The 12,131-nt window shown below is 38.8% G+C and overlaps 1 protein-coding gene and 2 pseudogenes across 3 annotated transcripts in view; all 3 read right to left on the reverse strand.

Annotated features, from left to right (window-relative positions):
• Positions 1–12,131, reverse strand: part of LOC109439660 (patr class I histocompatibility antigen, A-126 alpha chain-like) — a 478,827-nt gene that overhangs the window by 363,907 nt on the left and 102,789 nt on the right. The window lies entirely within an intron of this gene.
• Positions 1,074–1,522, reverse strand: LOC141571763 (dynein light chain Tctex-type 1 pseudogene; annotated as a pseudogene).
• On the reverse strand, positions 11,007–11,569 carry LOC148758855 (histone H3.3A-like; annotated as a pseudogene).

Below are 12,131 nucleotides of genomic sequence, written 5' to 3' on the forward strand. Positions count from 1 at the left end.
GCATCTTTTCATGTGCTCATTTAGCTCCTTATATGTTTTTGGGGTAACATGTCTGTTCAAATATTTTCCCCATTTAAAAAAATTAGGTGTTTTTTTTTTTATTGTTGAGTTTGGGGAGTTATTTTTATTTTCTTTCTTTCTATTTTTTTTTTTTTTTAAAGATTTTATTGGGAAAGGGGAACAGGACTTTATTAGGGAACATTGTGTATTTCCAGGACTTTATTGGGAAAGAGTGTGTTTTTCCCAGGGCCCATTACTCCAAGTCAAGTTGTCTTTTCAATCTTAGTTTTGGAGGGCACAGCTCAGCTCCAAGTCCAGTCACCATTTTCAATCTAGTTGCGGGAATCAAACCAGCAACCCTGTTGTTGAGAGCACACGCTCTAACCAACTGAGCCATTGGTCTGCCTGGGAGCTCAGTGGCAGCTCAGCAGCAGCTCGTTGTCTTCACTCCAGTTACAGAGGGTGTAGCTCACTGGCTCATGTAGGAATCTAACCAGCAATCCTGTTGCTCAGAGCTCACACTCTAACCATCTGAGCCATCCGGCCGCCCTATATTGTCTAAATACAAATCCTTTATCGGATATATGACTTGTAAATATTTTTTCCAATTTGTGCCTTGTCTTTTCATTCACTTAACAGTGTCTTTTGAAAAGCAGAGATTTTAAATTTCAGTGACATCCAGTTTATCAATTTGTTCTTTTTTAATTGGAATAATTTATTATTCTGACAAAAGCACAAAGTATGGAAAATTAGTGTACTTGAATCATTTCAGAGAGTAGACAAAGCTTCACACTAGCAGATTTCTGTTTTTAGCATCTTTGCACAGAAATATTCAGAGTAAAGGCAAATGGCAGGCCAGGCTCTGACCACCTGTGGTGAGTGATTCCTCTGACTTAGGGTGTGCAACTCACAGAACAGTACAGTCTTTTGGGGTTTTTACCTCTACATCGTGAGAGTGCAACAAAGAACACATACAGAGAATGAAAATGGTGTTCACTGAATTCACAGCGGGTGTAGAAGATGGAAGAGAAATGCTGAGACCAAAGGAGAAAGATCACAGGCGGAGGAGGAGCTCAAATGGACAGTCCACAGGCTCTGACGGCGCAGCACGTGGTCTCCTCCTCCAACCGCACGGTGCAGCTCCCGTCAGCAGAGCTGTCCCAGAAGCAAGAACTTGCCGTGTGTGATCCTGCTCCCTTCTTCTGCATAATTGTACACGTCACAGTGTACGAGCATTTAACTGGTTTCCCAGCTTGGTGAGTTGGCTTCATGTTTGTTCTATTATATCTGTGGTCCACTGATTCGCTTTGCTGTGGTGATAGGTGTTGCCACCAACTGCACTGTCTACAGCCTCTTTTACTATGTTGCTCACTTCATCAACAAGGAAAACAGTGTCTTCCGCAGACTGTGGTCTTCCATCTTTCCTCCATTGTGGCCTCCGCCTCCCTAAGAAGAGCACACTCAATTTGTTCTTTTATGAATCACACTTTTGGTTGTCATATTTAGCCCAACCTGAGGTCATGAAGGTTTTCCCCTGTGTTTTCTTCTAGAGGTCGTAGTTTTAAATTTAGATCTATAATCCATTTTGAGTTAATTTTTTTAAGTATGGTTAGAAATATAAATCAAAGTTTACTTTTTTTTGCTCCTGGTTGTCTAATTTTTCCTACTCTAATTCTGAAAAGATTTCCTTTCTCTACTGAATTGACTTTATATATATATATATACATACATGCCTCTTTCTGGACTCTATTTATTACACCGACCTATTTGTCTATCTTTATGCCAATGCCACCCTGTCTTGATTATGGTAGCTTTACACTAAGTCTTTAAATCATTCCTCCATCTATGTTTAAAATTGTCTTGACGATTTTCAAAATTGTTTGCACTATTCTAGGTCCTTTTCATTTCCATATGAACCTTAGAAACAGCTTAAAATTTCTATTTTAAAAACCTGCTGGGATTTTGATTAGGATTGCATTGAATCTATAGATCAATTGGGGGAGAATTGACATCTCAAGAATATTGAGTTTTCTAACCCATGACAGTAGTATTTCTCTCCATTCATTTAAGTCTTTTTAGTTTTCAATATACAAGTCTTTCACATCTTTTGCAGATTTATCTCTAAGTATTTTATATTTTTGATGCTATTGTAAATGGTATTATTTCTTAAGTTTTCTTTACTGGGGAAAGGGAACAGGACTTCATTGGGGAAGAGTGTGTACTTCCAGAATTTTTTCCAAGTCCAGTTGTTGTCCTTTCAATTGTAGTTGTGGAGGGCACAGTTCAGTTCCAGGTCCTGTTGCTGTTGTTAGGTGCAAGGGGTGCAGAGCACCATCCCTTGCGGGAATCGAGGAGCCCAACCAGCAACCTTGTGAATGAAAGCCCACTGGCCCATGTGGGAATCAAACCGGCAGCCTTCGGCATTAGGAGCACAGAGCTCCAGTCGCCTAAGCCACCGGGGAAGCCTTATTTCTTAAGTTTTAATTCTAATTGTTTGTTTTTAGGATATAGAAATACAATTTTTTTTTTTGTATATTGTACCCTCTTACACTGCTGAACTCATGTATTAGGTCAAGTATAGTTTTTGTAGATTCCATCAGATTTTCTGCATAGTCAGTAATGTTGTCTGCAAATAAGGACAGTTTTACTTCTTCCTGTTCTTGCCTTATTTCACTGGCAGCACCTCCAGGACAACATTGAGTAAAAGTAGTGAAATGGGACATTATTTTCTGTTGCCACGCAGCAGCCTACCCTCTGTCTGCTCATACCTGCCCCTAAAGAAAGGAGAGTCTGTGAGACGGATCCTTTCAGGACTTTGCTTCACCTTTGTCTCCCTGTTTCACCCCAAAATACGGCTGGTCAGCCAATGATGAGTAAGATTCCTCACAGAGTGAACAACCCAAGCCAGGCGGAGCCACGTGGGGACCAACAGGAGAACCCACGGGGTTGATAGAGGTGGGCACAGCCCCCCACCATCCCTCAGCTAAGGAGAGCCTCTGCCTCTGTGGCTTCATTCCTTCCCACAACCTGCAGGGGAAGTGATTCAATGGTGTGCCTCCATCTATTCATATGCATAAAGGTTTTGTCCCTTGGGGAAGTACATACTTCCTGAGACTTATGGTTCTGCTGCCTGCAGGCAAGGGTGATTGGCTTGAATCAATTTCCTATTATAATGTATGGGATTTACAGATTTTGAGATTGACAAGCTTTATCTCCTTTACTTCCTCACCTAAGTAATAAAACTATGCCTTGGCCCAATTCAGGGCTCCAGTCCTTGAGGCTGGAGTCCCTTGGCCCTGCTTGCACTCTATTCTTGGCTACTGTATTTCTTAACCCTGCGCCGCCCTCCTCGTTCCCCACAACTCTTGTTGTGCGGGACGGGACAATTGTCTTGTTCCTTATTTTAGAGGGAAAGCACTTAGTCTTTCCTCAGTGAGCATGTGTTAGCTATAGGTTTTTTCATAGCTGTCCTATATCAGGTTGAGGAAGTTCCGTTTGATTCCTAGTTTGCTGAATTTCTTTAAATCTGGAATAAATGTTACATATTGTCAAAATTTTTTTTTTACATGTGTTGAGATGATCATGCGGTTTATTTTTTTTTAAAATTATTAATATGGTAAATTACGTCGATAGATTTTTTCAATATTAAACCAGTCATGATATTCTTGGGATAAGCTATTTGCTCATGATGTGTAATTCTATAATTGGATTAGATTTGTAAAATTTTGTTTAGAATTTTTGTATCTATTTTTTCATGGGAGATATTTGTCTGTAGTTTTTTTATAATGTTTTCATCAGGTTTTGGTATCACAGTAATGCTTTCTTCATAGAAAGGAGTATTTCTTCCTTAATGTTTAGTAAGATTCAGCACTGAAACTATTTAGACCTGGGATTTCTTTGTGGAAAGTTTTTAACTATAAATTCAATTTTTAATAAACAGATAAGGGACTATTGAGGTTACCTATTTCTTCTTGAGTAAGCTTTAGTAGTTTGTGTCTTTCAAGAAATTTTTTTATCTAAGTGGTCAAGTTTATTGCCATAAAGCTGTTCATAATATTTTCTTGTTATTGTTCTAATATCTGTAGAATGTATAGTGAAGTAATTGCTCTCATTTCTGATATCCATTTGTTCTCTCTCTCTCTCTCTCTCTCTCTCTCTCTCTCTCTCTCTCTCTCTCTCTCTTACATTAGCCTGACTGGAGGTTTATAAGTTTTTAATAAAACCAGTTTTGGGTTTCATTGATTTTATCTATTCTTTTTCTATCTTATGTCTCCATCTCCATTGATTTTTGCTCTGATCTTTATTATTTTCTTCTACTTACTTTGAGTTAAATTTACTCTTCTTTCTATACTTTCCTAGGGTAGAAGCTAAGGTCATTGATTTAAGATCTTTGTTATTTCTAAGATAGGCATTTAGTGCTATAAAATTTCCCCTAAGTGCTACTTAAATGGCATCACACAAATTTTGATGTGTTGTGTTTCATTTTTAGTCAAATATACTTTCTAAATTCCTCTTGATTTCTTTTTTGATGTATGTGTTATTTATAAAGTGCTACTTTGTTCCAAAATTGGAGATTTTCCAGAAGTCTTTCTGATATTGATTTCTAATTTAATTTTAGTATGATCAGAAAATATATGTTGCATGATCTGAATCATTTTAAATTTATTGAAAATAGTTTTATGGTCCAGAATGCATTCTATCTTGATAAATGTTCCATATCCATCTGGAAAGAATATTTATTCTGCTATTTTTGGCTGCAGTGTTCTATAAATGTCAGTTAGATTAAGTTAGTTGATAGTATTCTTTAAATGTAACATCTTTTCTAATTTTCTGTCTGTTTATTCTATTAATTACTGAAAGAGAAGTATTGAGATCTCTGACTATAATTGTGGATTTCTCTAGTTCTCTTTGTAATTCTATCCACTTTTACTTCATGTATTTTGAAACTGTATAGTAGGTGTATAAATGTTTAGGATTGTTATATCCTTCTGATGAATTGACCCCTTTTCACTGTGAAATGACCTCTGTATCACTGAGATTATTCTTTACCCTGAAATTTTCTTTGTCTGATATCAAGGTAGCCACACCAGAATTCTTTTGATTTGTGTTGACATATCATTGCCCACCTTTTTATTTTTAACTAACATATCTATATTTAAAGTATGTTTATTATAGGCAGTACATAGTTGGGTCTTGCTTTTTAATCCAATCTAACAACCTTTCAATTGGGGTATCTAGGCCATTTACATTTAGTGGTCATCTTATTTTTTGTTTTCTATTTGTCCCATCTGTTCTTTGAGGGTTTTTCCCCCTCTCTTTTGGATTAATTTTATATTTCTTATGGTTTCATTTTATCTTCTTTGCTATCTTATTATATATAATTCCTTATTGAGTTATTTTGGTGATTGTTTTAGAGTTTATAGTATATACATCTTTAACTTATCACAGTCTACTTTCAGATGATATTATGCCACTTCATATATCGTACAAGAACCTTACAATAGTAAACTTCCAACATTCCTCTCCTATTTGTGATATTGTTATCTATCATATGTTTTGCTTTTATGTTATAAATATCAATCTACATTGTTATTTTTTGCTTTAATTATCTCTTACAGAGTCTTAAATGACAAGAAAAATATCATATATTTATCCATGTTTTTATCATTTCCAGGCTGTTCATTCCTTTGTATAGATCCAGATTTCTATATGATACCATTTGTCTTCTGCCTGAGCACTTTCTTTAAAATTTCTTGTAATACAGATCTACTGATGATTAATTCTTTCAGCTTTTGTATGTGTGAAAAGATTATTTTACTTCCTTTTTATTGTTCCATTAATTTTTTATTAAATAAGTTTCACATTGCTAATTTTCCAGAGGTAAAACTAAAATAAATATCAAGAACAGAATATTTAGTACTCTTTTTCTTTCTCTGCGAATTATCTTTTTTCCCCCCAATTTTTATACTTTATTTTTTAGATCAGTTTTAGGTTGACATAAAAATTGAGTGGAAAGTACAGGAATACATAAACCTCCTGCCCCTACATATCCACAGCCTCCCCCACTATAACTAAACTTTTATAACAATCATAAACACCTACTATAGAGTTTCAAAATATATGAAGCAAAAATGGATAGAATTACAAAGGGAAATAGAGATATCCACAATTATGATCAGAGATTTCACACCAGAGTGCTACAGTTGTTACAAATGATGGATGTACATTGATACATCATAATCACCCAAAGCCCGTAATTTACATTGGAATTCACTCCTGGTGTTGTACATTCTATGGGTTGGGACAAATATATAATGACATGTGTCCACCATTTACAGAATAGTTTCACTGCCCTAATATTTCTTTGTGCTCTGCGTATGTATCCCTCCCTTTCCCCTAATTCCTGGCAACCACTGCTCTTTTTACTGTCTCCATAGTTTTACCTTTTCCAGAATGCCATATAGTTGGTATTGTAGAATATATTTTTCTCTTGTATTATTATTTTATATTAATATCAGGTGTACAGCATAGCAGTTAGACATTTATATAATTTAAGGGGTGGCTGGATGGCTCAGTTGGTTAGAGCGCAAGCTCTGAATGACAGGGTTGCCAGTTCAATTCCCACATGGGCTAATAAGCTGCACCCTCCACAACTAGATTGAAGGATAACTACTTGGAGCTGATGGGCCCTGGAGAAACACACTGTACCCCAATATTCCCCCAATAAAAGAAAGTTTTTTAAGAAAAGAAGTGATCCCCCTGACTGGTCTAGTACTCACCTGGCACTATACATAGTTATTACCATATTATTGACTATATTCCTTATGCTTTACTTTACATCCCCATGATTATTTGGTACCTAACCAGTTTGTACTTCTTAATCCCTTCTCCTTTTTCACCCTATTCCCCAACCCCCTCCCATCTATCACCCCAATAAATCTAGTATGCATCTGACTCATTAATAGTTATTACAGTATTACAGTGTTTTTTTATGTTTGCTATCTCTTGTTGAAATTCTCACTAAGATCCTTGAGCATCCTTATAACCACTGTTTTGAACTCTGTCTCTGGTAGGTTGCTTGCCTCCATTTTGCTAAGTTCTTTTCCTGGAGTTTTCTCCTGTTTTTTCATTGGGGATATATTTCTTTGTATCCTCATTTTGGTTGCCTCTTTGTGTTTGTTTCTATGTATGCGTTAGGGCTGCTATGTCTCCCAGTCTTGACCATGTGAACTTATGTAATAGGTATCCAGTGGGGCCCATTGGCACAGTCTCCCTTGCCAATGGCACCAGGTGCTTCAGGAGTATCCAGGAGTGTGGGTTGTGTGTGCCCTCCTGTTATATTTGAGCCTTGGTTGCTGTTGGCATGACAGTGGGTGGGATTGACCCTCAGGCTGACTAGCTTTGGGGTTTGGCCACATACAGCTTATGGGCTGCTGTGTGGTGGGATTGCCATAGAGCTGGATTTGCCCCACTGTGCTCTGGTGCCTGCTGAGACCATCCTTTGGCTGTGCCACTTGTGGGGATAATTAAGTGGTACTCTGCTATGGTCCAAAGCCAACCTCCACGTATGTTGGTTACTGGGCCTCTAGCAAGGGTCTCTGGTGCAACCCAGGTCAGCCACTCCCTGTGGCTGGCCGAGGACTACCTAATAGGAGCTACAACGCGGTCCACATTTGGTCGCTGCCTGTGTTGTATCTGGAGGTACATGGGGAGCCATGCTGAAACCGAGGATGGCTGCCACCAATACTGGCCCTGGGATAGTTCTACAAAAATCCAGGACACCCCAGGGCCTGCTGCCACCTACCAGTTCCTGTAAAATTCAAGCACTAATAGAGCCTCTTGCAGTCCATGAGTTGGGTGAGGTGGGGTCTCAGGAAATCACCAGGGTGAAGCGAGCAGAGCTTACCAAACCAATTCAGAGTCAGATTTGGCCATGGGTGTAGGGGGAGTGCTCAACACAGGAAAGATGGTACCTGCCTGTCAGCTCCATGGGAGGAGGACTCCACACAGGGAAAATGGCCACTGGCCCTCTAGTCCTCGCCCCACAGCCACACAACTTACTCTTTCCCTGTATGTCTCCAACGCTCCCCAGTCACTGTCCCTCCACTGGAGCCTAGGGTGAGTGCCTACAAGTGAAAGAATCTGTGCATGGGCCTTTTAAGAGGACCTCTGAGTTTCCCGCAGCCCTCAGTCCCACCCGGATGGTCAGAATCCCCACTGTTTTTCACAGCCAGATGTTTTGGGTGCTCTTCTTCCAGGCACCAGTAACCTAGGCTGTAGAGTCTGGTGTGAGGCTGGGTCCCTCACTCCTCCGGGGTGGAACCTCTGTGGCTGAGATATCACTCCTGATTCTCAACCACTACATGCAGGTGTGGGGCCAGTTCATTTCACCTATCTGTCCCTCCTACCAGTCTTGATATGGCTTCTTTATATCCTCAGTTATAAAACTTCTATTCAGGTAGACTTCAGATGGTTCTCCAGGTTGATTGTTCTATAATAATAGTTGTAATTTTAACGTGTTCACGGGAGGAAGCAGATATAGCATTTATCTGCTCAGTCATCCTAGATCCTTCCCTGGTAATCCTCACTTCCTTTTTTAAAAATGTAATATTTTTCATTTTTTAATTGTGGTAAATATACATAACAAAATTTACCGTAGTAACCATTTTTAAGTGCAGAGTTCAGTAATGTGTTATATACATTCACGTTGCTATGCAACAGCTCTCCAGAACTCTTTTCATCTGGCGATACTGAAACTGAAATTCTATACCCATTAAACAACAGCTCCCCATCTTCTTCTCTCCCCAGCCCCTGGCAACCATCATTCTACTTTCTATCTCTGAATTGACTGCTCTAGGTACATCATAGAAGTGGAATCAAACAGCATTTGTCTTTTTTGACTGATTTCTCTCACTTAGCATAATGTTCTCAAGGTTCATCCATGTTGTAGCATGGTTGAAAATTTCCTTCCTTTTTAAGGCTGTGTATTATTGCTGTGATATGTGTATACCACATTTTATCCATTCATCTGTTGATGGACACTTGGATTCCTTCCACATTTTGGCTGTGAACATTGTTGTACAAATATCTCTTGGACACCTTGGTTTCAATTCTTTTCAGTATATACCCAGAAGTGGAGTTGCTGGATCATATGATAACTCTATTTTGATTCTAAGTTTTTTTTAATTCTAAGTTTTTGAGGAACTGCCATACTGTTTTTCACCACAGCAGTACTATGTTACATCCCCAAAAGTTCCAATTTCTCCATATCCTCCCCAGCATTTATTTTCTTTTTTTGGTAGTAGCCTTCCTAATGGCTATCAGGTGATAGCTCATTGTGTTTTCTATTTTCATTTCACTAATGGTTAGTGATGTGGAGCATCTTTTCATGTGCTCATTGGTCATTTGTATATCTTCTTTGGAGAAATATCTATTCGAGTTCTTTGCTTATTTTTAAATTAGGTTGTTTTTGTTGAGTTGTAGAAGTTTTTCATATATTCTAAAACTAAAACTTATTGTATACTTGTTTCGCAAATATTTTCCCCTGTTCTATGGGTTGCCTTTTCACTCTATTGATTATGTCCTTTGGTGCACAGAAGTTTTTTATGTTGATGTGCTCCAATTTACATATTTTTCTTTTTATTATTTGTTGTTGTTACTTGTGCTTTTGATACTATATACAAGAATACCATTGTCGGGGATGACCCAGTGGCTCAGGTGGTTGGAGCTCTGTGCTCCTAACACCAAAGGCTGCCAATTCAATTCCCACATGGGCCAGTGGGCTCTCCACCACAAGATTGCTGGTTCAACTTGTCGAGTCCCGCAAGGGATGGTGGGCTCTGCCTCCTGCAACTAAGATTGTACGCAACACCTTCAACTGAGCTGCCACTGAACTCTCAGATGGCTCAGTTGTTTGGAGCAAGGTCTCTCAACCACAAGGTTGCTGGTTCAACTCCTCGAGTCCCGCAAGGGATGGTGGGCTGCACCCCCTGCAACTAACTGGACCTGGAGCTGAACTGCGCCCTCCACAACTATGATTGAAAGGACAACAACTTGACTTGGAAAAAATCCTGGAAGTACACACTTTTCCTCAATAAACTCCTGTTCCCCTTCACCAATAAAAATCTTAAGGAAAAAAAATATACCATTGCCAAATCCAGTCATGAAGCTTTTCCTCTATGATTTCCTCTAAGAGTTTTATAGTTTTAACTCCTACTTTACGTCTTTGACCCACTTTGAATTAATTTTTCACTGTGTAAAGGATCAAACTTCATTCTTTTGCATGTGGATAACCAGTTATCCCAGTACCATTTTTTGAAAAGACTGTCTGTCCTCTCCCCCATTGAATGGTCTTGTCACCCTTGTTGAAAATTGTTTCACCATATGTGTTAGTCTGCTCAAGCTACCATAACAAACAGCACAGACTGGGTGGTTTAAATAGCAGACAGTTATTTCCTCACAGCTCTAAAGGCTAGAAATTCAGGATCGAGGTGCCAGCAAATTCAGTTTCTGGTGAGAGCTCTCTTCCTGGCTTACAGACGGCCTCCTTCTCTCTCTGCCCTCACATGGCCTTTCTTCTGTGCATAGGTGGAGAGAGAAAAAGCTCTCAGATGCCTCCTCCTCTTCAGTTTTAAAAAAAATAGTTTAATGTATTTTAATAGCAAACTTATTGGAACAGCACAGAAACAGACATTAAAAACATGTATTTGCATATAGGACAACTTAGAAAATTATAGTAAATGGATGGAATCTACTGTATGATAAAAATGCTACAAACACCATTTAGTTGCCATCAATAAGAAATTTACTTGTTTAAAAAAATCCAAATGCTGTCATTGTCCAGAAAAAATAACAGGTTTATTTATAGTTGTTATAAAGTTGAACTGCTGAAACTTGTTCACTAAAACATTTTGACTTGCATTAATACGTTATGTCCTGCATTTACATTAAAAATTCACACACAGATAAAAACGGAAAAACTGCCAATACCTGATTTCTACCCCCGTTTATCCACTTGCGATCATATAATTAGTACCTTTTAGCCCCACGGAGAAAAAATATCTTAAGTTCAGAACTACCAATGACAGAAAGAAAATATTTTTTTTTTCTTTTTAAGATTGATAGTTCCCATCATAGTGGATTCCGAAGCGCGTTCTCCACGTATGCAGCGTGCTAGCTGGGTGTCCTTTGGCCTAATTGTTACACGTTTGGCATGGATAGCACACAGGTTGGTGTCTTCAAAAAGGCCAATCACATAGGCCTCACTTGCTTCCTGCAAAGCCCCAGTAGCTGCACTCTACAAGCGCAGATCTGTTTTGAAGTCCTGAGCAATTTCTCGCACCAGACGCTGGAAGGGAAGTTTGTGAATCAGAAATTCACTGAACCTCTGATTACATCTAATTTCATGGAGTGCAATGGTATCAGGCCTGTAATGATGAGGTTTCTTCCCTCCACCAGTAGAGGGCACACTCTTGAGAGCAGCTTTTATGGCCCGTGGTTTCCTCCATGCTTTCCCATGCGTGGATTTGCAGGCAGTCTGCTTTGTATGAACCACGGTATAGAGATCTCCTTACCTACTTCTTCTGCGGCTGGAGCTCGGTGAGGTGGCGCTGGCATTAGAGAATGACGGCCTCTTCCTCTTATAAGGACACCAATCCTATTGGATTAGAATCCGACCCTTATGACCTCATGTAAGTTTTATGACCTCCCTAAAGGCCTGATCTCTAAATACAGTCCCATTGGGGTATAAAGCATTAACATACGTATTTTGGGACACAATTTTGTCCATAACACTGTATATGCAAGAGTTTATTTCTGGGCTCTCTATTCTAGTCCACTGGTCTGTATCTCTGCCTTTATGCCCGACACTCACACAGTTTGATTCCTATAATTTTCTCATACATTTTGAAAGGAAGAAGTCTGAGATCTTCAACTTTGTTCATCTTTTCTAACATTGTTTTGGCTATTCAGGGTTTCCTGAGATCCTATATGCTGTTGTAATTTTGATAAGGATTACATTGAATTCATAGGTCACGTTAGGTAATATTCTCATCTTAGCCATTTGTCTTCCAATCCATGTGTTTCCATTTATTTGTGTCTTTTTAAATTACTTTCAGCAGTGTTTTCTAGTT

The sequence above is a fragment of the Rhinolophus sinicus genome, chromosome 2, assembly GCF_057876585.1.
Source record: "Rhinolophus sinicus isolate RSI-liver-muscle chromosome 2, RSI-T2T, whole genome shotgun sequence".
NCBI classification, from domain to species: domain Eukaryota; kingdom Metazoa; phylum Chordata; class Mammalia; order Chiroptera; family Rhinolophidae; genus Rhinolophus; species Rhinolophus sinicus.